This window comes from Nomascus leucogenys, chromosome 16 (assembly GCF_006542625.1).
Source record: "Nomascus leucogenys isolate Asia chromosome 16, Asia_NLE_v1, whole genome shotgun sequence".
Lineage (NCBI taxonomy): Eukaryota > Metazoa > Chordata > Mammalia > Primates > Hylobatidae > Nomascus > Nomascus leucogenys.
The window spans coordinates 83187443-83210871 of NC_044396.1; the positions used below are offsets into that span (position 1 = coordinate 83187443).

The 23429-nt window shown below is 38.5% G+C and overlaps 1 long non-coding RNA gene across 1 annotated transcript in view; it reads left to right on the forward strand.

The window, feature by feature from the left end:
• The window catches only part of LOC115830628, an 85908-nt gene extending 62910 nt beyond the window's left edge, over positions 1 to 22998 (forward strand). Inside the window, exon 3 of the long non-coding RNA XR_004026157.1 lies at positions 22897 to 22998. This is a non-coding gene — a long non-coding RNA (uncharacterized LOC115830628). The remainder of the gene's footprint in view (positions 1 to 22896) is intronic.
• The last annotated feature ends 431 nt before the right edge of the window (positions 22999 to 23429 follow it).

Consider the following 23429-nt stretch of genomic DNA (forward strand, 5'->3'; position numbering starts at 1 on the left):
TAATTAAAAATACATTATTGCTAAAATGTATAATGATAATCCGTGCATTGAAGTCATAATCTTTTTGCTGGTAGAGGGTCTTGATGTTGATGGCTGCAGACAGATCAGGGTGGTAGTTGCTGAAGGTTGAGGTGGCTGTGTCAATTTCTCAAAATAAGACAGCAATGATGTTTGCAGTATCAATTGACTCTTTTTAAAACAAATTTTGTCACCGAAGATTTGTCTGTAGCATGTGATACTGTTTGATACCATTTTACCCACAGCAGAACTTCCTTCAAATTTGAAGTCAACCCTAACAAACCCTGATGATGCTTTATCAAGTAGGTTTGTGTAATATTCTGAATCATTTCTTGTTATTTCAGCAATGTTCACAGCATCTTCACCAGGTGTAGATCACATCTCAAGGAGCCACTTTCCCCCCGCCCCCCATCCATAAGAAGTAACTCCTCACTGGCTCAGGTTTTATCATGGGATTGCAGCAATTCAGTCACATCTTCAGGCTCCAGTTTTCTGTTTGTTTGTTTGTTCGTTTTGAGACAGGGTCTAGCTCTGTCACCCAGGCTGGAGTACAGTGGCATGATCTGAGCTCATTGCAACCTCTTCCTCCAGGGCTCAAGCCATTCTCCCAAGTAGCTGGGGCTATAGCTATGCACCACCACACCTGGCTATTTTTATTTTATTTTATTTTTGTAGAGATGGGGTTTCACCATGTTGCCTAGGCTGGTCTCGAACTCCTGAGCTCAAGAAATCCTCCTACCTTGGTCTTCCAAAGTGCTGGGATTACAGTAGTGAGCCACTGTGCCTGGCCTCAGGCTTCACTTCTTCTTCTAGTTATTTTGCTATTTCCACCATATCTGCAGTGCCTTCCTCCACTGAAGTCTTGAACTCCGAGGATTTGAATCAAGTTTTTCCAAACACCTGTTAATGTGATATTTTGACTTCCTCTCATGAATCATGAATGTTCTTAATGGCATCTGGAATGCTGAATCTTTCCCCGAAGATTATCAAATTACTTTGCCCAGATACATCAGAGCAATCACGATTTATGGTACCTGGAGCCTTAAAAAATGTAATTTTTAAATAATAAGATTTGAAACTCAAAATTAGTCTTTGATCCATGGGTTGTAAATAGGTATTGGTTAGAAGACATGAAAACAACAGTAATTCTTTTGTACATATCCATCAAAGCCCTTAAGTGACCAGATGCGTTGTCAATGACCAGTAATATTTTGAAAGGAATCTTTTCTTTTTTGAGCCGTAGATCTCAACAATAAGCTTAAAATATCCAGGTTGTAAACAGATGTGTTGTCATCCAGGCTTTGTTGTTCCAATATACAGCACAAGCCGAGTAGACTTCCATTATACAGCACAAGCCAAGTGGCATCATTGTTAAGGGCCTTACAATTTTCGGAATGGTAAATGTGTATTGGCAGTGAATGAAAGTTACTAGCTGCATTAGCCCTCATTAATCAGCCAGTCCTTTGGTGCTTTGAAGCCAAGAATTGACTTTTCTTCCCTAGCTATGAAAGCCCTACATGACATCTTCTTCCAGTATTAGGCTGTTTTGTCTGCACTGGAAATCTGTTATTAGTGTAGGCACCTTCATCAATTATTTTAATTAGATCTTCTGGAGAACTTGCTGCAGCTTCTCCATTAGCACTTGCCGCATTGCCTTGTACTTCTATGTCACTAAGACAGCTTCTTTTCTTAAACCTCATGAACGAATCTTTTCTAGCCTTTAATTTTTTTTTTTCCTCACCTCTCTCAGTCTTCATAGAATTGAAGAGAGTTAGGGCCTTTTTATGAATTAAGTTTTGGCTAAAAGAAATGTTGCGGTTGGTTTGATCTTTTATCCAGATCATTAAAACTTTCTTCATATCAGCAGAGACTGTTCTGGTTTCTTATCATTTGTGTATTCACGGGAGTAGCACTTTTAAGTTCCTTCAAGAACTTTTCTTTTGTATTCACAACTTGGTTGACTGTTTGGCACAACGGACCCAACTTGCAGCCTATCTTGGCTTTTTACATACCTTCCTTGCTGAGCTGAATTATTTCTAGGTTTTGTTTAAAGCGAGAGACGCGAGACTCTTTTGTTCACTTGAATAGATATAAGCCATTGTAGACTTATTAATTGGCCTAATTTCAAGATTGTTGTGTCTCAGGTAATAGGGAGGCCTAAGGAGAGGAAGAGAGATGTGTGTGTGCGGGAAGGGAACCAATCAACGGAGCAGTCAGAACACACACAACATTTATTGATTAAGTTCACCATCTTCCATGGATGCAGTTAGTAGCATCCCAAAACAATTACAATAGTAACATCAAAGGTCATTGATTGCAGATCTCCATAACAGATACAGTAGCAATAGAAAAGTTTAAACGATTGCAATAATTACCAAAATGTGACATAGAGACACAAAATGAGCACATACTATTGGAAAAACTGTGTCGATAGACTTGCCACAAACCTTCATTTTGTAAAAAACACAGTTCTGTGAACAGCCATGAAAAGAAGCACCATAAAATGAGTTATGCCTATAGTTAGTTCTCAGGAGAGAAGGCAATATAATGTTTCAAAATCTTAAGTCAGGTCATGTCACCGCTCAAACCCTGCAATGACTCCCCATTTCATTCAACATAAAAGCAAAGCTTCACAATGACCAATGGGGGCCTGTGTTAAGTGGCCCCTCATACCCTCTCTGACCTCTGCCCTTTGCTCTCTCTCTGTCTTGCACTTTCTTATCTGGCCATCTTGATTCCTCACTGTTCCTTAATTTGCCCACACAAGCAGTTGCTGTGGGACCTTTGCACTAGCTGTCCCTCTGCCCAGTACCCCCTCTTTTTCATGTACTTGAATGGCTTATTTTTTCCACCTTTTTCAAGTTTTTGCTCAGATTTCACCTTCTCAATAAAACCTAATGGGACCACCAAACACTACAGTTCTCTCGCCAGTCCTCTTGATTCCCCTTGTGTTGCTATGTTTTCTGTTTTTCTGTTTTGTTTTGTTTTGTTTGAGATGGAGTTTCACTCTTGTTGCCCAGGCTGGAGTGCAATGGCGCAATCTCGGCTCACCACAACCTCCACCTCCTGGGTTCAAGCAATTCTGCTGCCTCAGCCTCCCAAGTAGCTGGAATTACAGGCGTGCACCACCATGCCCAGCTAATGTTTGTATTTTTAGTAGAGACGGGGCTTCTCCATGTTGGTCAGGCTGGTCTGAACTCCCGACCTCCAGGTGATCTGCCTGCCTGGGCCTCCCAAATTGCTGGGATTACAGGTGTGAGCCACCATGCCCGGCCACTATGTTTTTAAATAACAACTAACCTCTTTTTAATGAGCTAGAAAACGTATTCATTTAGTCTGTTTATTTTTAATTGTATATTATCCCCACAATATGAAGTCACTCCCACCAAGGGCAGTGATTTTGTGTGTTTTGTATGCTAATATGCCTCAGTCTATATCTACCAACATTCGGAGATCTATAAATATTTGCCAAGTGAGAGTACCTGGCTTATAGCAAAAGCTCAATTATGATCAGTTTTCTCTTTCCTCTCTCATCTGCAAGTGAAAAGCTACAGAATGTTTGTTAGAATCAAAAGAAGAGATGTCACCAGCTGTCTTTCCTCCCTGTCCTTGCCGTTGACAAGTTCCCATTCAGTGTGGGGAATTGTCACTTCTCCTGAGGTGACATTTTCCACCTGGGAAGGCATTCGTTGCTCCTGGCATGGATTCATCTCACATTAGGACAAATGCCATGCCTTTCCTCCTCTTCGTGCCAGATGCCATGTTCCACTGCATCTCATGAACAGAAGTCTTGTACTCCTCACTAGGAAAACACTGATCCTCTTTTCTGTTTCCTCTTCACTTGGCAGACTGCCATCCAGGCCCTGAGTTTCACAGTTTTTCTTTGTTGAAAGGATTTTCTTTGCTTATGTATGAGAAGTTTTTGCCTTCCTGGTTACATCCATTGTGGCTTCTGAGCCTGTTTGGGTTGGCTCTGTCAGGACTTAATCTTCATGACTTAGGCCTTGCATAAAACAGAATGCACAGTGGACTATCACTAACATTATGTTGCACAAACAATGAATGTTATATTATAGTTTACAAAGCCCCTTTCTATTCATTCACATACTCATTTGGTTTTGCTTTTCTATATATAAATTCTACTTTTATTTTAGATTCAGGTGGTGCATGTGCAGATTTCTCACATGGGTATACTGTGTGATGCTGATGTTTGAGATACAAATGACTCCATCAACCAGGTAATGAGCATAGTACTCAACAGTTTTTCCAATGTTGCCCCACTCCCTCCCTCCTGCCTCTAGTAGTCCCTAGTGTCTACTGTTGCCATATTTATGTCCATGAATAGCAAATGTTTAGCTCCCACTAAAAAGTGAGGACATGCAGTATTTGGTTTTCTGTTCCTACATTAATTTGCTTAGGAAAATGGCCTCTAGCTGCATTCATGTTGCTGTAAACCTGTGATTTCATTCTTTTTAAGGCCTGCATAGTATTCCATGGTGTCTATGTACCACATTTAAGTAATACTTTTATAATTTTTGTGGGTACAGAGTAGGTATATCTATTTATGGGGTACATGAGATGTTTTAATGGGGGCATTCAATGTGAAATAGGCACATCATGAAGAATGGGGTATCCATTCCCTCAAGCATTTATCCTTTGGGTTGCAAACAATCCAATTACAATCAAGTTATTTTAAAATGTACAATTAAATTATTATTGACTATAGTCACCCTGTTGTGCTATCAAACAGTAGGTCTTAGACATTCTTTCTATTTTTTTTAACCCATGAACCATCTCCATCCCCCACTCAGCTCCCTTCTATCCTCCCCAGCCTCTGGCAACCGTCCTTCTACTCTCTATATCCATGAGTTCAATTGTTTTAATTTTCAGATCTCACAAACAAGTGAGAAGATGTGTTATTTGTCTTACTGTCCTGACTTATTTCACTTAACATAATGATCTCCAGTTCCATCCATGTTGTTACAAATGACTGGATTTCATTCTTTTTATGGCTAATTAGTATTCCATTGCATATGTACCACATTTTCTTTATCTATTTATCTATTGATAGACATCAGTTGCTTCCAAATCTCGGTTATTGTAAACAGTGTTCCAACAGACATAGGAGTGCAGATATATCTTCAATATACTGATTTCCTTTCTTTTGGGTATATACCTAGCAGTGGGATTGCTAAATTATATAGTAGTTCATTTTTTAAATTTTTGAAGAACCTCTTAACTGTTCTCCATAGTGATAGTGATTGTACTAATTTACATTCCCACCAACAGTGTACGAGGGTTCCCTTTTCTCCACATCCTTACCAGCATTTTGTTATTGCCTGTATTTTGGATATAAGCCACTTTAACTGGGATGAGATAATATCTCATTGTAGTTCTGATTTGCATTTCTCTGATGATCAATGATTTTGAGCACCTTTTCATATGACTGTTTGTCATTTATATGTCTTCTTTTGAGAAACATCTATTCAGATCTTTTGCCTGCTTTTGTTCAGATTATTAGATTTTTTCCTATAGAGTTGTTTGAGCTACTTATATATTCTTATTACTAATCCTTTGTCAGATGCATAGTTTGCAGATATTTTCTTCTATTCTGTGAGTTGTCTCTTTAGTTTGTTGATTGTATCCTTTGCTGTGCAGAAGCTTTTTAACTTGATGCGATCTCATTTGTCCATTTTTGCTTTGGTTGCCTGTGCTTGTGGGGCATTACTCAAGAAATCTTTGCTCAGATCAATGTCCTGGAGATTTTCCCCAATGTTTTCTTGTAGTATTTTCATAGTTCTAGGTCTTAGATTTAAGCCTTTAATCTATTTTTATTTGATTTTTGTACGGAGTGAGAGATAAGCATGTATTTTTATTCTTCTGCATATGGATATCCAGTTTTCCCAGTACCACTTATTGAAGATACTATTTTTTTCCCCAGTGTGTATTCTTGGCACCTTGCTGAAAATGAGTTTACTGTAGATGTGTCAAATTGTTTCTGGGTTCTCTACTCTATTCCATTGGTCTATGTGTCTGTTTTATGTTAGAACCATGCTGTTTTGGCTACTATAGCTCTGTAATATAATTTGCAGTCAGGTAATGTGATTCCTTCAGTTTTGTTCTTTTTGCATAGGGTAGCTTTGGGTATTCTGGGTCTTTTGTGGTTTCATATAAATTTTAGGACAACTTTTCCTACTTTTATGAAGAATGTCATTGGTATTTCATTAGGGATCACATTGAATCTGTAGATTGCTTTGGGTAGCATGACATTTTAACAATAATGATTCTTCCAAGCCATTAAAATGAAATATTTTTCCATTTCTTTGTGTTGTCTTCAGTTTATTTCATCATTGTTTTACAGTTTTCATTACAGAGATCTTTCATTTTTGGTCAAGTTAATTCCCAGGTATTTGTTTTTATGTATGGCTATTGTAAATGATATTACCTTTAAAATTTCATTTTCATATTTTTCACTGTTGGCATACAGAAATGATATTGATACTTGAATGTTGATTTTGTATCCTACAACTTTACTGAATTTATCAGTTCTACTAGTTTTCTTGTGGAGTTCTTAGGTTTCTCCAAATATAAGATCATATCATCTGCAAACAAGGATAATTTGACCTCTCTTTCTTTTTTTTTTTTTTTTTTTTGAGACAGAGTCTTGCTGTCGCCCAGGCTGGAGTGCAGTGGCGCGATCTCAGCTCACTGCAGGCTCCGCACCCCGGGGTTCACGCCATTCTCCTGCCTCAGCCTCCCGAGTAGCTGGGACTATAGGCGCACGCCACCTCGCCCGGCTAATTTTTTGTATTTTTTAGTAGAGATGGGGTTTCACTGTGTTAGCCAGGATGGTCTCAATCTCCTGACCTTGTGATCCGCCCGCCTCGGCCTCCCAAAGTGCTGGGATTACAGGCGTGAGCCACCGTGCCCAGCCTGATCTCTTTCTTTCTAATTTGGATGCCATTTACTTTTTTCTCTTGTCTGCTTACTCTAGCTATGACTTCCAGTATTATATTGAATAACAGTGGAGACAGTGGACATTCTTGATGTGTTCCAGATGTTAAAGTAAAGGATTTCAGCTTTCCCCAATTCAGTAAGATACTATCTGTGGTTTTGTTCTATATGGCTTTTATTGTGTTGAGGCACGTTCCTTCTATCCCCAGTTTTTTGAGGGTTTTTTTTTTTTATCATGAAAGGATGCTGAATTTTATCACAGGGTTTTTCAAGATCAATTAAAATATCATATGGTTTTGTCCTTCATTCTGTTACTATATCACATTGATTGATTTGTGTATGTTGAACCATGCTTGTATCCCTGGAATAAATCCCACTTGTTCATGATGAGTGATTTTTCTAACATATTGTTAAATTTGGTTTGCTAGTATTAAGGATCTTTGCACCAATAGTCCTCAGATATATTGGCCTGTAATTTTTTTGTGTGTCTTTGTCTGGTTTTGATATCAGGGTAATACCAGCCTCATACAATGAGTCTGCAAGTAGTCCATCCTCGTCTATTTTTCTGAATCGTTTGAGTAGAATTGGTGTTAGTCCTTTAAATGTTTGGTAGAATTCAGCCATAACACCCTCAGATCTTGGGCTTTCCTTTGATGGGAGACATTTCAATGTGGCTTCGATCTCATTACTCAGTATTGGTTTGTTGAGGTTTTATATATCATCATGGTTCAATATTGGTATATTTTATATGTCCAGGAATTTAAACATTTCTTCCAGATTTTCCAATTTGTTAAACATGTCATTATTCATAATAGTCTCTAATGATTCTTTGTATTTCTGAGGTCTCAGTTGTTAAGTCTCCTTTTTCATTTCTGATTTTATTTATTTGGGTCTGCTCTCTTTTTCTTAGTGTAGCTAAAGGTTTGTGAATTTTGTTTATCTTTTCAAAAAAAACAACTCTCCATTCAGTTAATCTTGTCTATTGCTTTTTTTAGCCTCAATTTTATTTCCAATCTGACCTTTATTATTTCTTTCTTCCTACCAATTTTGGATTTGGTTTCTTCTTGCTTTTCTAGTTCCTTGAGGTGCACCATTAGGTTGATAATTTGAAGTCCTTCTACTTTTTTTGATATAGACATTTATTATTATAAACTTCCCTCTTAGTACTGTTTTTGCTGTATCCCACAGATTTTGGTATACTGTATTTCCATTTTCATTTGCTTCAAGAAATTTTTCAATTTCATTCTTAATTTCTTCATTAGTTCAATTGTTGTTTAGGACCATATTGTTTAATTTCCATGCGTTTGTATATTTTCTGAGGTTCCTCTTGTTATTGATTTCCAGTTTTATTCCATTGTGGTCAGAAAAGATACTTGATATGATTTCCATTTAATTGATTTTGTTCAGACTTGTTTTGTGGCCTAAGATATGAGCTATTCTGGAGAACGTTCTATGCGGTGATTAAAATAATGTGTTTCCATAGCAGTTGGGTGAAATGTTCTGTAAATGTCATTTAGGCCTATTAGGTCTAGTGTGGAGTGTAACTTTGCTGTGTCTGTGGTGATTTTCTGTCTAGATGATTGGTTTATTATTGAGAATAGGACATTAAAGTCTGTTATTGTATTGCAGTCTATCTCTTCTTTTAAATCTATTAATGTTTGCTTTATATGCTTGGAAGCTCTGGTGTTGAGTGCATAGATATTTATAATTATTGTATACTTTTGATGAATTTGCCCCTTTATCATTATATATTGATCTTCTTTGTCTCTTTTTATAATCTTAGATTGGTCAACTGTTTTATCTGATATAATTATGTCTACTTCTGCTCTTTTTTTGCTTCCAGTTGTATGGGATATATTTTTCCACCCCTTTGCTTTTGATCTATGTGTGTCTTTACAGGTGACATGGGTTTCTTGAAGGCAATGTATAGTTGGGTCTTGTTTCTTTATCCATTCAGCCACTCTATACCTTTGAATTGGAGAATTGAGACAATTTACATTCAGTGTTATTACTGATAGGTAAGAAATTGCTACTGCCATTTTGTTGCTTGTTATCTGTTTGTTTTGATACTTCTCTGTTTCCTTCTTACTGATTTCCTTTGTGGTTAAATGATTTTTCTCTGACAGCATGTTTTAGTTGGTTGCCTTTCATTTTTACTGAGTCTATTATATGTTTTCGCACTGTGGTTATACAAAGGCTTACAAAAACATTTTATAGATATAAGAAATTATTTTTAAAAGATGACAACTTATCGGAGATCACAAATATGAGAACAAAAACAAAGGCAAAACACACCTACAAAATTCAATGCTTGAACTCTTTTCCCCCATGTTTTGACATTTAGTTACCTCCATTTATACTTTTATATTACCTATGTCTTATCAAGTTCTTGTCACTATTACTGTTTTGATATATTTATCTTTTGGACTTCATAATAGATTTATGAATGTGTTGCTATCACCATTACAGTAATAGAGCATCCTGGGTTTGTTCACTTAATTTTACCAGTCAGTTTTTTACATTAAAAGTTTTCTTTTTACACATTAGTCTTTCTTTTTTCAGATCGAAAAACTCCTGTTAACATTCCTTTGCTCATGCTCAGCTCCAGCTCCCATTTTTTTTTCTTTTTGAGACAGGATCTTTCTGTGCCTTCCAGACTGGAGTGGGGTGCAGTAGCCTGATCATGGCTCACTGCATCCTCAACCTCCTGGGCTCAGGCAATTCTCCCACCTCAGCCTCCTGAGTAGCTGGGACCACAGGCTGTGCCACCACACCCGGCTAATTTTATTTTTTTGTAGAGATGAGGTCTCTCTGTATTGCCCACACTGGTCTCCAACTCCTAGGCTCAAATGAGTTTCTTGTCTTGGCTGCCCAAAGTGCTGGGATTACAGACATGAACCACAGCACCTAGTCTCAGCTCTCTCTTGTATATCAACACTTCTTAGATTTGGGCTTTTGAGGTAATTTTTATATCTTGTAGGCAGTCTTTGTTTCTTTTCATTCTTCTTTTTTCCCTCTGATTGTGTATTTTCGAATGACTGGTCTGTGAGCTCACTTATTCTTTCCTCTACTAGGTCCATTCTGCTATTATGAGCCTCTAATGAATTCTTCAGTTCAGTAAATGTGTTTTTCAGTTCCAAAATTTCTGTTTGAATTTTTATTTTGTCATTTAAATCTCTTTATTAAGTTTCTCTGTTAAATTTCTGAACTGATTTCCCATGTTACCTTAGAAATCATTGAGTTTTCTTAAAACTGCCATTTTGAATGCTTTGTCAGAGAGCTCACAAATTACTGCTGTCTTAGTATAAGTCACTGGATTTTTGCTTGTCCTTTTGGGGAGGTCATGGCTTCCTGCTTGCTGTTGTTTCTTGTGAGTATATGTCTATGTCTTTGCAGTGAAGGATTAGTAATTTATTGTAGTTTTCTCTGTCAGTCTTGTTTCATTTTTTATTGGATATATTTGCTTAGAGAATTTTTACTGCTAGGTTGCTGCCTCCTTTATGGCTCTAGGTGGTGCATAAGCCTGGGTTTGCCTTGGCTTTAGTAAACAATGAGAGAGCTGCCTGTCCTGAATGGGGGAGGTCGCAAAGGGATTTTCCTGGCAGTGTGTCAAGGCTGGCTAGGGGTTAATGCCCAGAGGACTTGTAGGATGTAACTCCTATAACATGGTGTAGCTCAACAGCCACTCTGATGTGGCATCTCTTTTGGCCAAGTAACACGGCAGAATTTCCAGGGCTGGAGATGGTAGTCTTACCTCCCTTCTTTGTCTCTGCCTGTCTTCAGGAATATGTCTCCTTTAGGTAGTCACAATGTTTTATGTGGGCTAAGGAAAGGATGGGTCTCCTGCCAGGGCACCCAAGATGGTAAGAAAACTGGTTGATCATCTCCATCTCACTTTTTCCAATGTAGAAACCATGAATTCGGGGAAGATTTTCCATGCATTTGTTGCTGGGCAGAATGTGGATGAGGGGCATCCCAAATGTGGAATTCTGATTCTCTTTACCATCTGCTCCAGGTTTTTCACTCTTTTGTGGGACCAGAAAATGGCCTTTTCCTCATCTTTGAGTTCTGAGTTCTTGCTTGTGAAAAATCTGAGCACTTTATATCTGATTTTGGTTTTCTCTGGGGGGAGTGAAGCCAGTTTTCTTCTACACTGCCAATCTGGAATTAGAAGTCAAAAACATAGCATTCTTTTCAGTTAATTTATCCTCCTTTCCACCTAATAACATCTTAAGTTTCCAATGTTTAGTTTAACACACATTGGGAAATGCTGGGCTTGGAGAATTTTCAATGTTCTTTTCAATTCTAAAATTCTACTGATCTATTTCAAGAAAGCAGCCTGTGTTCTACCTGGAGAACCCTGAGTTAATGCTATTTGTTCTTGACCCACATTTTGAGGATTTCTTTATCATATTTTATAGCTGCTCTTAGGTTGCTGAAGAAGGTTATTTAGAAAACACTAACTATCCTCATCAGAAGAATCTCCTGAAAAGCAGGTCTCTGAGAGGCTGTCTCAGTGAATGATCATTGAAATGAATCCTGTGTCCACTCATTCTGAGGGAAACATTTGTAAAGAGGAATTGTACCTCAGAGGAGGCCCTGAGGTTCATGGGGGTTCCTTGCTGCAGAGGACTTTGCAGGAGATGAGATTGGATAATTATTTATTCTATTTTAGTGTCTGGTTTGTGGGTGTGGGGGAAAGATTGTGTTTGTGGTCTTGAACACATGCCCTAAGATACTCATACAATAAGGACTGAAATCTTCTAGGAAAGAGACTTTAATTAACTCAGAGCAGGCAGTCTGTTCTAGGAGGATGTGTCTTCTGTCTTTGTTTTTTACTTTGTTGGGTCATTCTAATGAGCCTTATTAATTTTTAAAATTTCCCCTCAAAGCTTTTCTGGGTCATTGCTGTAGGATTTCTTTGTGACATAGATCATGTGTAATGAGGCAAAGGGCAACTGCAGCTCTTAATCTTCCACTAGGCAGCACCCTTAACTTTAAGTTCATTAAACAGTGAGTTGTAGACACAGACCCAGGGCAGACTTGTGTAGCAGTCTTTCGTCCTCACAAGCAGCTGGCTTCAGTTGGTGTGGATCTCTGAGTTTGGATTCAAAATTGTTTTGTGTGAAGATGATGGTAGAGAGAAGCTGATCACAGTGAAAATGCAGGACACAAGCAAACTTGGTTCCAACATGGGCCCTGTGATCTCCCACCTTGGGCTTTGAGCAGAGTTCTAGTCACTGGGGATTTGGATGAAGGCCTGCTCTTATGGAGCTTGTATTTTTATGGCCAAGGTTGGGAGAGGGAAGGGGCAATGGAGAGACAATGCACAAACAAATAAATACATAAACATGATAATTTTAAATGGTTATAAATGCTGTGAAGAAAACAAAAAACAAAGAAGAGGAATTATGGGATGACCAAAAGGTGATCAGGGAAGGCTTCCTGAAGAAGGGGCTTTTGAACTGATATCTGCAGGACAACGAGGGGTAATATCTTCCATGCGGAGGGAACAATAGCAATTGTCCTCACTTTAGGATGAGTGTGTCCATTTTAAGGAACAAAATGATGTCCAATGTGGCTGGAATTTATGGAGTGAGTGAGTGGTAAGATTTTTTGACTGTGCGATCTGAAGCCATTGAGAATTTTAAGCAAAGTCATAATACAATGGTATTTATGCTTTGAAATGCTATTTCCTGCTGTGTGAAGGCAGACAGCATAGGGGAAAGAACAAAAGCAGTGAGATAAGAGAAATGTATTGATAAAGTAATTCATGCTGGAGAGGAGGTAACCTGGACTGGTGACAGTAAAGATATTAAAATCCCAAGTAGATGATGTAGTGTTTGCCATAAAAGCAGTCATTGTGATTAGTTATTGTTAACATTAGTATTTAATGTTTCTCTCACTCCATGCCCCAGAGAGTTTTAAGCTGACCTCATATTTCTTGAGTTAAAAGGGGGTAAAAAGTGCTTCTGGGAGGAAGTTCTTTTCTTGGTCCAGGGGGCTGTCAGTGGCATGTCAAAGAGGTCAGAGATGCCATGAAAGGAGCCTAAGCTGGTTCAGGAAAGCACCTGGAAGTCCCAGTGGTCCATCTCATGGCTCCTCATGCCTCTGGGCTTAGCCTAGAAGAAGAGCAGTGCTCTAAAGAAAGCACAGGCTCTAACTGGCCCAGAGAAGCTATGTGGGACATGTCTTCTTTCAGGCTATTACTGTCCTTGTTGAGAATATGTATAATTGCCTATAAATAAACACCTTCCAGAACTGCTCTCATACAATACATCACTTTAATCTCCACTATATCTTCCATCCTTTTGATTTTTTAATGAAGGACTCTATTTTTAAACACTTCTTTTATCCAGCTCAGAAATCACAGGGACAAAAATTACTTTCAACATGGTTTTCCCTAGATTTGTCTGCAAATGATTGAGTCCCAGGATCCTCTAGGTAATAGATTGCATTTTTCCTATGATATCTTTTATTATCCATCCATGATAACCACATACTACTTTCACTTTTGTGCTTTTGTTTATATCCTCCTCTCTCTTTCTCTACCTGAAAAGAAAGATGGGAGAAAATAATAAATCTGCCTAACCAATGGGATTAACATTAGTATTAGTGTCAGGTCGTTGCTCCCTTCCTTCAAGAACATTTGAGCAACAGCAGACCAATGAACTCCTGGAGGGAATTCCTTGCAGCGATATTGGATGAGTCCCAAATATGCTTAGTTATTTGAATATTTCTATTAAAATATCAAAACACTATTCTTCTTGCAGTCTTCATTTCATGAATTATCTCCACACACATTCATACAGCTCGTATAACTCTGATTAAGGAGCTACAATGTAACAAGTTTTTTTTTTTTTTTTGAGATGGAGTCTTGCTCTGTCACCTAGGCTGGAGTGCAGTGGCTCAATCTCGGCTCACTGCAAGCTCCGCCTCCTGGGTTCACACCATTCTCCTGCCTCAGCCTCCTGAGTACTTGGGACTACAGGTGCTGGCCATCATGCCTGGCTAATCTTTTGTATTTTTAGTAGAGACAGGGTTTCACCGTGTTAGCCAGGATGGTCTCGATCTCCTGACCTCGTGATCCACCTACCTCGGCCTCCCAAAGTGCTGGGATTACAGAAGTGAGCCACCGCGCCCGGCCGTGATAAGTTTTTTTTACTAGTGATTTCACAAAGTATTTAAAGTGGAATTATTTATTATTTTGTTACTATGCTTACTTAAGACAGAGAAGCAGCAAGGTGTAGGGAAAGAACAACAGATTGGGAGACAGAAAACCTCAGCTTTAGCTCTGACTGTGATTCCATAAACTGTGTGGTCTTGGACACAGAATTTACACTTTCTGTATTTCCTTTCTCATTTGAGATGACTTAAATTTTACGTCTAATCCTCCATGCGATGTCAACATTACAGGACACTAGGCTTTATCAACTGACTTCTTAGAGGACTGCTGTCAAAAGTCCTGGATTTCTATGGAACATTAAAAACTCATAACTATGGAATTCTGCCCTTCACACCATAATAATAAAAAAAAAGCATTTTAAAGAAAAACAAAGAGAAAGGCACATAGCCTCTATGCAAAACCAGTTATCAGGCAACGGGATTGGGATAGTTTGGGAAAGGCCAGAGAGAACATTAGAGACACTTATGAATGACCCCAGAGAAGGCACTGTTGGACACTCTCTGGAGCCTGGAATGGATCCAGGCAGAGGTTAGTGAGTGTCCACTTTCCTCCCACTTTCCTCTGGGGAAACTTAGGAGTTTTTCCAGCCTCACTCAGCAGAGGCAGAAGGGAGATGAAGGGAAGAGAAGCTGACATTCTAGAAGCCATCAAAAGATGAGCTAATATGCCAGATACTGGCTTTCAGCATCTTGGCTTCTTTCATTGCAGTCCTAAACTGACCAACAGGGACATTCAGTGATTCCTTCAGGCTAGAAGGGCAGAGGAAGAGGCAGACCATGGTAATCAAAGCAGAAAGACAGCCCCTTGGCTTGTCGATGGGGTGCATCTGGCCATCTGGCATGGCTAGGCTCTCCTTTATGTTTGCTGTCATATTTCATCATCTCTGCAACTCTGTGAAGTAGATATTTCTGTACTATTTTTACAGATGAGATGGTGGCTCACAGTGGCTTGATACTTTACCCAACTTCATTCAACTGGGAAGTGTTTGAACCTGTGTCTGCCTAAATCCAAGCATGTGCTGCACTCACTCTCCATAGAAGCACAAAGCTTCTGGAGTTAGCATTTCTCCCCAGAGGTCACCTCCTTTTACTGCTCTTCTATGCCTTTCAGCTGGAAATGTTTTGCCTTTCCTACCAAGACCCCCTTAGGACCCTTCTATAAACCCTCAATGGGCATCATTTACTTCTTTATTGGAGGTATAAGATCCACAGGTTTTAATTTGGGCATACGGGGAGAGAACATAAAAATAGAGAGAGAGAGAGAGAGAGAGAGAACATGAGAAACATCCTAATGCCTCTGCTTTTGATCCAGTTGGGTTTCTGAGGCTTAATAATGGCAAGTGCCCTTTGCTGTTATAATAAAATCTAAACCCCTTCGTGGGCCCTACAAGCCCCCCTGCGGTCTGGTTTCTGGCTACCTCTGTGTCATAAACATTGACACAGCTTGTTCTTGTCCATTCTTCTCCAGACACAAGATCATTCAGCGCCTCTAACATGCTGAGCTTGCTCCAATGGCAGGAGCTCCTCCATATCCTAAGTCCTCTTTGCTTTGTATTTCAGCACCTGGGACTTTCCCCACTCTTCTTATGTCCTCCCCCCTCCAATCTTCATATGGCTTAGAACAGCTTCTTTTCCTTTAGATATCAGTGTCAGCCCCCTCTAAACACTTCAACAATAGCCAGTTCCAAGCATATCATCCAGGTTTCTTTCTCACTTTCTCCCTTTCTCCCTCTCTCTCTTTCCTTCTTTCTTTCTTTCTTTTTCTTTCTTCTTTCTTTCTTTCCTTTTCTTTCTTCTTTCTTTCTTTCCCTTTCTTTCTTTCTTTCTCTTTCTTTCTTTCTTTCTTTCTTTCTTTCTTTCTTTCTTTCTTTCTCTCTTTCTTTCTTTCTTCCTTTCTTTCTTTCTTCCTTTCTTTTTCTTTCTCTCTTTCTCTCCTTCTCTTTCTTTCTTTTCTTTCTTTCCCTCCCTCCCTCCCTCCCTTCTTTCCTTCGTTCCTTCCTTCTTTCCTTCCTTCCTTCTTTTTGTTTTCCTTTTTTTTAGGACAGAGTCTCATTTGTCACCCAGGTTGGAGTGCAGTAGTGTGATCTCGGGTCACTGTAACTTCTGCTTCCCGAATTCAAGCAATTCTCCTGCCTTAGCCTCCTGAGTAGCTGGGATTACAGGTGCTCATCACCATGCTCTGCTAATTTTTATATTTTTAGTAGAGACGGGGTTTCACCATGTTGGCCAGGCTCGTCTCAAATTCCTGACCTCAAGTGATCTGCCCTCCTTGGCCTCCCAAAGTACTGGCATTACAGGCATGAGCCACCATCCCTGGCCTTTTTTTTTTCTTTCAAAACATGTATTACCATCTAAAAATATATTTTTATGTTATTTATGTCTCATGGAACTACTGGGGGAAAAGTACACAGCAGATATCATCACTTTATTTTATAAGTGAGAAGACCTCAAGTTCAGAGAGCTTATGAGATTTCTCCAACGTTAAGACTCAAACCTAGTCCACTGAGTACAAAGTGCTTTCCACGTTACCATACTGCCTGCCCTGGGGAAAGGTACACTCTTTGGGAGATTACTTAAATTATTTGTTATTCCTTTGATGACTATATATTTTTGCTTCATTCTTCACATCATAAATTACATATATATATGTAATGTATATATATATATATATACACATAAATTTTATATATATGTCTATATATATCTGTCGTCATGCCTTTCATATTTCAATGTAGAAACATGAGATCAATGCTGAGTGTGTGAGCAAATGCATGTGTCTCTGTGGCTGAAAATCCTTCCTATTCATACCTCTATTAAGATCCCAGTGGACATTATGTTGGGTAGGAGTCATTATTGTATACATCTCTGGGACCTAGCACAGCAGTAGGCACAAAATAAACGGCCAGCAAATGCTTATGGAATGAAGGTATGGTGGCCTGCATGTTGTCCTTATTACAAGTGATATTTCCCAAATTTCCTCTAAAGTCATTAAAAAAGAGCTTTTAAACTCAAGACATGTACCATAAAAGTCTTCCAAATTCAAGACTAGACTGAATGATGCCTGCTTCTCAGAGTAATGAGGACTGAGAGGTACCTCTATTTTTACATTTCATGGCATGATGAGACAGAGGGACTTATGTTTCCAGACAAGACAAAAAGAGCCTCCAAAAGCCCTCCTGTAGGGCAGAATTAAAATACGTGCAACATTATGGTCACGCTAGGAGTCATAACACTAGATGGTCATCAAGCATAAGAGAGAATGTGACCATCTCACACGAGTAATTTTGGGTAACATTTCCGAATTGAAGAGGATTCTGGATTGTACAAAATCTGTTTTATCCCTTGGGTTCAAGAATGGCTTGGATGGTGGTGTCTGTTTAGCTGAATACATAGGAGCCCTCTGGTGATTTCTGGAGGGGTGTGTAAAGAGGCATATGATGGATTCTGCTGTAGGAGAATGTGGGGTCCACGCATGGAGAGGACACGTGCGGATGGAGGACGTTGAAGGGCATTGTGGTGTCTGTTTTCAGCTTTTGTTGTGGTTTGCTAACCTGGAATTGAAGTAGCAGAGCAAAGCTTGATGTGAGTAATATGTCTGTGTAATTGCGGAAAGCTTATGGGTCAGATTCCATATGGCTCAGAAATTTCACTGACTCAAATTCTTGACTTTACGTCTTCCTAGCTAAAAGATGACAACAGATCAAAGATAATGAGGAAGAGTCATCTTTACAATCTCCCCTGAACATATGATTCCTTTTTGGCTTAGAAGAGTTCAGAGACCACAAAGTGTGGGAGTATATAATTTGTCTAGATGCATTTTAAATCTCTTAGTAAGAATCAGAGAATGTCAGAGCCAGGAAAACACTTAGAATGCACAGAATACTTTCACTTTTAAAATTTTTCATTGAGAAGGAGAGTTAGGACCCGACCTCCTCTGAGTAATACTTTGACCAGCAGCCACACGTGGTTAGTCTGAATTGAGATATGTCAAAAGTACAAAATACACATCAGATTTCAAATACTTAGTAAGAAAAAAGTGCGAAATATATTGTTAATGATTGTTAATTGATTATTAAAAGTAGCAGTTTGGATATATTGGGCTAAAATAGAAACAATTTAAATTTGATTTTATCTTTTCCTTTTTACTTTTTAAATACGGCTACCAGAAAATTTTAAATTACACATGTGGCTTGCATTATATTTTGGGCTGGCTCAGAAGAAAACAACTTGCCCGCAGCCATGGAACTAATTAAAGTTGAGATTAAAAACTAAGTATCCTGACTTGGTCTCTCTTTCCCCTTCCCTCTCCTCTTTCCTCCCTCTCTCCTTCTTGGTCCTCTTTACACTTGGTTCATGGTAAATTCTCATCACCGTTACATGCTAGGGCCTCTCCTGATTCTCCATTGATCTGTTCTTCCCCACAGCCCACTTCTGCCTCTGCCCTCAATGTTGTTAATAGCAGTCAGTTCTCTAAGATGGGCTGACTCTAGCCCTAGAAAAACAGCAAAATCTGCTCTTTAAATTTCAAGGCATGTTTGGGACTGTGGTAGTTTAATAATTTTGGGCTCCTTCAAATCTGCACTTAAAAATATTTGTTCAATATTTATTCAGTGAAATAAAAGATAGATGATAATTTTATTACTAAAATTATTTACTATTTGCTTTTGTTCCAAATAAGGGATTTATGACATACACATGAATGTGAAAAAAAGATGTCTTATTTGAAATGATATTTTATTTCACAGTGTTTAAAGATTACAAACTTTCCGTTTACTTAGGACTACAGGAAAGGCAAAGTACAACAAATTTCTGAAATCAAATGGGGAAGTTTACATGATAAAGCTTTTTCAAAACAGTACTTGAAAATATTATAATTTTATTACTTTCAAGCATATAAAATTATTTCCACTTTTTAAAAAGCAGCTTTTTTTGAGATATGATTAACATACCACACAATTTATCCATTTAAAGTGTTCAATTGTTTTCAGCATATTTACAGATATCTGTAACCATTATGACAGTCAATTTTATAATATTTTCATCAACTCAATAAGAGAACATGAATCTTTTATCTATCACCTCTTTATCCCCATTCCTTCCCAGCCCTAAGGAACTATTCTTTTTTAAATTTTTAAATTTTCAATGTTTGTGGGAACTTTTTATTGCTATAGATTTCCCCATTTTGGACTTTCATATAAATGGAATCATATAACATGGCATTTCACGGTTTTTGTATCACTCAAGAGAAAATATTGGTTATTCATTCCTCTAAAGACAAACGCTATATACAAATGGATTCTATTACAATAGCAATATTTCATGCATTAGTTGCTTTCAGCATTTCAACTGTAACAGCTCCAAGCAACTGTCATTGATATTGCTGCCTGTAGTGGCATAATTTAATTTTCAGTGCCGTGCTGCAAAATTTCTAAACAGATATAATGAACAAAGCACCAGTAAGAAGTGTTCTTTTATTTTCTCTTTAGAACACCACTTTATTGGTGGAAGTGAAACTGACGTAATTTTCTCCAATTCTGTATGTTCTGGATAAAAACTTGAGTTTACTGGCAGCTGTTCTATTTCAGCTCTGTTTTACTGTCCTTGGAGACGGATGCTCCAATGACCACCTCCTTATTCCACCTTAGTGTGTGCTAAGGTTTTGCTTTCTATGAACATGACTATCCTCCTTTCGAACTTTATACTCTTGTAGTTCCAAGCTTCTTCCTGTTTCCCAACACTCTTTGTTCTTTTATGTGTCAGGGAAATAGGAGTCATTAAGAAGTTTTAATGAATGAGGTGATATAGTCAGATTTGCATTTTTGAAAGATGGCAGGCCATTTTGGAAGAGCAGGAGACTAGCTGGAAACCACAGAGAGGTCTGAGCACAAACAGCAGATGTAGGATGGAGAGACAGAAACCTTTTTAGAGGCAGAAATTGATAGTTGTTGCTGATTAAACACGAGGGGCACTACGAGCATCAACGGTAACGACCAAAATGTGGTAAATGGCGTCTTCCTTTATTGTGATAAGTTTTGCAGGAGGAGAAAAACATTTGGGGTAGAAATTGTTTACTGGTTTAGCCTGAGTTTAATGGGCCTGAGTGACATCTAAGAAGTGTTGAGTTGGCAGTTGGGCATACACTTCGTAACTCAGAAGAAAGATTTTGGTCAGACACACATTCACCAGTATTCAGCATATTGATGGTTGCAACCACCCAGGGCGAGTAGGGAAACATTTCTGGGAAATATCCATAGGACTGATAAAAGAAAAACTTCAGCTGAATTAAATTTAAAGGAGTTTAATTGAGCAATGAACAATTAGCAAATTGGGCAGCCCCCACAATCACAGCCGATTCACAGAGACTCCAGCACAGCCATGTAGTGGAAGAAGATTTATAGACACAAAAAGCGAAATGAGGTACAGAAATCGGAAGTGAGGTACAGAACAGCTGGATTGGTTACAGCTCCACTTTTGCCGCATTTGAACACAGTTTGAACACTCAGCAGTGTATGAATGGTTGAAATACGGCTGCTGGGATTGGTCAAGGCTTAGCTATTGTTGCAGGTGCATACTCCTACCTAAATTAGGTTTTCAATCTTGTCTACCTATTAAGCTAGGCTGCAGTTCATCCACAAAGACAGAAGTACGGAGTCCGTCTCAGGCCGTATTTAGTTCGCTTTAACAGGACGGAGATTTAAAAGATGAGCAGAGTAATAGGAAATAATAAAAGAAGCAGATGATTAGCCAGAGGTTTGGGGAAACCACTGAAAGAATGTGTTGTTGTGGAAGCTGAAGGAAAAAGTTACCTTAAGAAGGAGGCAGATGTTCACGTAAAGCAAGGTAAGGAATGAAAACGCCCGTTGGCTTTAGGTCTAGATCTTTGCTGAGCTTGCTTAGGGCAGTGTAAGTGGGAAGTGGGCTTGACATTAGATTTCGGTGAATTAAAAATTTCAGAGAGGTGAGGAAGTAGTGACAATAAGTATAAGCAAGCTGGCTACATAGGTTGTAGTTTGAAGATGAAATGGAGTAAAATAAAATTATTTTTGAGTTGGCAGAAAATTCCCATAGCATCCTATACTGGCCTCTGTCATAGAATTTAACACAGTGAATTTGTGTCTACCTCCTTGTCATTTGCTCTTGAACTCCTTAAGGATAACAATTCTGTTTTTTCCACCTTAGAATCCCCAAGTCTCCTGACACATCATGAGCAGGCAATATTTTATTGCTGTTGCTAATGGCTGTTTAATAAAAGGATGAATGAAAGGGAAATAGGTGCATTCTTATGCCTGGATAGGCTGCTCACTTCTTGGCACTGAATTTAAAAGGAATATCTATCAAATAGCTATCAAACATCAAACGAGATTGCTCAAGGTTTTATTTGCTGTAACTTGATGTCTTTATCTGTTTTAATTTCTGTGTGCTTAGTGCTTAGACACGATGTCCAACACACAGTAGGTACTCTTAAAGGGCTTTTCACTTGAAATAATAGTGACGTGACTGAATGGACAATGGATGGAGAGTATATACTTAATCTGAAATAGACCTGGGGAAGAGAAGGTTCAGGGGTTCACAGTTACTTTCTTGAAATATTTGAGGGCCTGTCAGGTACAATGAAGGATAGGTATCTTTTCTATGACCCCAAGGAATAGGAGTAGAACAAAGAAAGGAAGTAAGCAAAATATGCCAGCAACTTAACAGAATTATTGTTCCTGTCTGTGTATTCTGTTTATTTCAGCAAAATCATGATGCTTTTGTAATAAAAAATTTATGTTATTTGTGTTCTATTGGCAGTAATAGTCTAAAAAATTAAAATATAAAAGGGCTCTATTTGGCATATATACAATTTAAATATATTTTCAGAAAAACTAAATGCAAACTAAAATGTAAATTATATTTCTAAAAGTATAAATATTAACAAAATTAAAATTATTTTGCATTCATTTTCAAAAATTGTCTTACAAAGTATTTCTAATTTTTGAGACAGAGTCTCATTCTGTTGCACAGGCTGGGTGTGCAGAGGTGTGATTATGGCTCACCATAGCCTCTGCCTCCTGGGCTCAAGCAATTCTCATACCTCAGCCTCCCAAGTAGCTGGGACTACATGTATGCACCACCTCACCCAGCTAATATTTTAGTTTTTTATAGAGATGAGCATCTCACTATGTTACTCAGGTGGTCTCAAGCTCTTGAGCTCAAGCCATTCTCCCACCTTGGCCACCCAAAGTGCTGGGATTACAGGCATGAGCCACCATACCTGGCTTATACAATATTTAATATTGCTTATTAAAATAGAAATATGAAATATCATTAAATGAATCGGTATGAAAATTTAAGTAAAATTATTCAAATATAATTATTTTATATGTATAAATCTTATTAAATATATTTATAAAAACAACATATTCACATTTCTTCCATTCAATGATCACCAACTTGACAACGTAAAGAATTGAGATAATACTAAACACATGTTATACTTAGGCTTAAAAATATACAATTTTAGAGTGAAGTGCATGGTTTAATATTGAAATGTTTCTCAGTTGATATGTGCAATTATTCTGAATAGCGGAGTACCTTCCAAACCACAAATTGTAATATAAAAGGATTCCAGAAAAATGGATGTTCGAGATTCCTGGAAATTTGGTGCTTTAATAATGTCAAAAAATTATTCATGAGAGGAAAAATTTCACAAGGTAGTAATTTTATCTTTTCTCTTTCCCAAATATTTTCACTATTCAGGTCTTCTGTGCAAAGTTGTGTCCACCCCCAAAGTCTGAAGTGGCTCCATTCACAAACTTACATGGAATTTGGACTTGGCCATCTTTCCTTTCAAGAATATAAGGTAAGAGATCTTGAGAAACACTTCTCTGAGGCCTGAACAATGTCTGTGAGCTGATGCTTTAGTTTATGGGTTGTGCTGTGCCATTGTTGAACATAGGTTCCCAAGAGATAGGAGCACAAATGTGTTTTTATAAATTTACTCATATTGCATCTGTGGTATTCAGGATCTTCTAAAGCATAGGGTTCAGGGAAAGGCCACCTCTTGTGTCAGAGTCTAAAGGAGATACGGAGGCCGAGGCGGGCAGATCACGAGGTCAGGAGATGGAGACCATCCTGGCTAACACGGTGAAACCCCGTCTCCACTAAAAATACAAAAAATTAGCCGGGTGAGGTGGCGGGCGCCTGTAGTCCCAGCTACGCGGGAGGCTGAGGCAGGAGAATGGCGTGAACCCCGGGGGGTGGAGCCTGCAGTGAGCCGAGATCGCGCCACT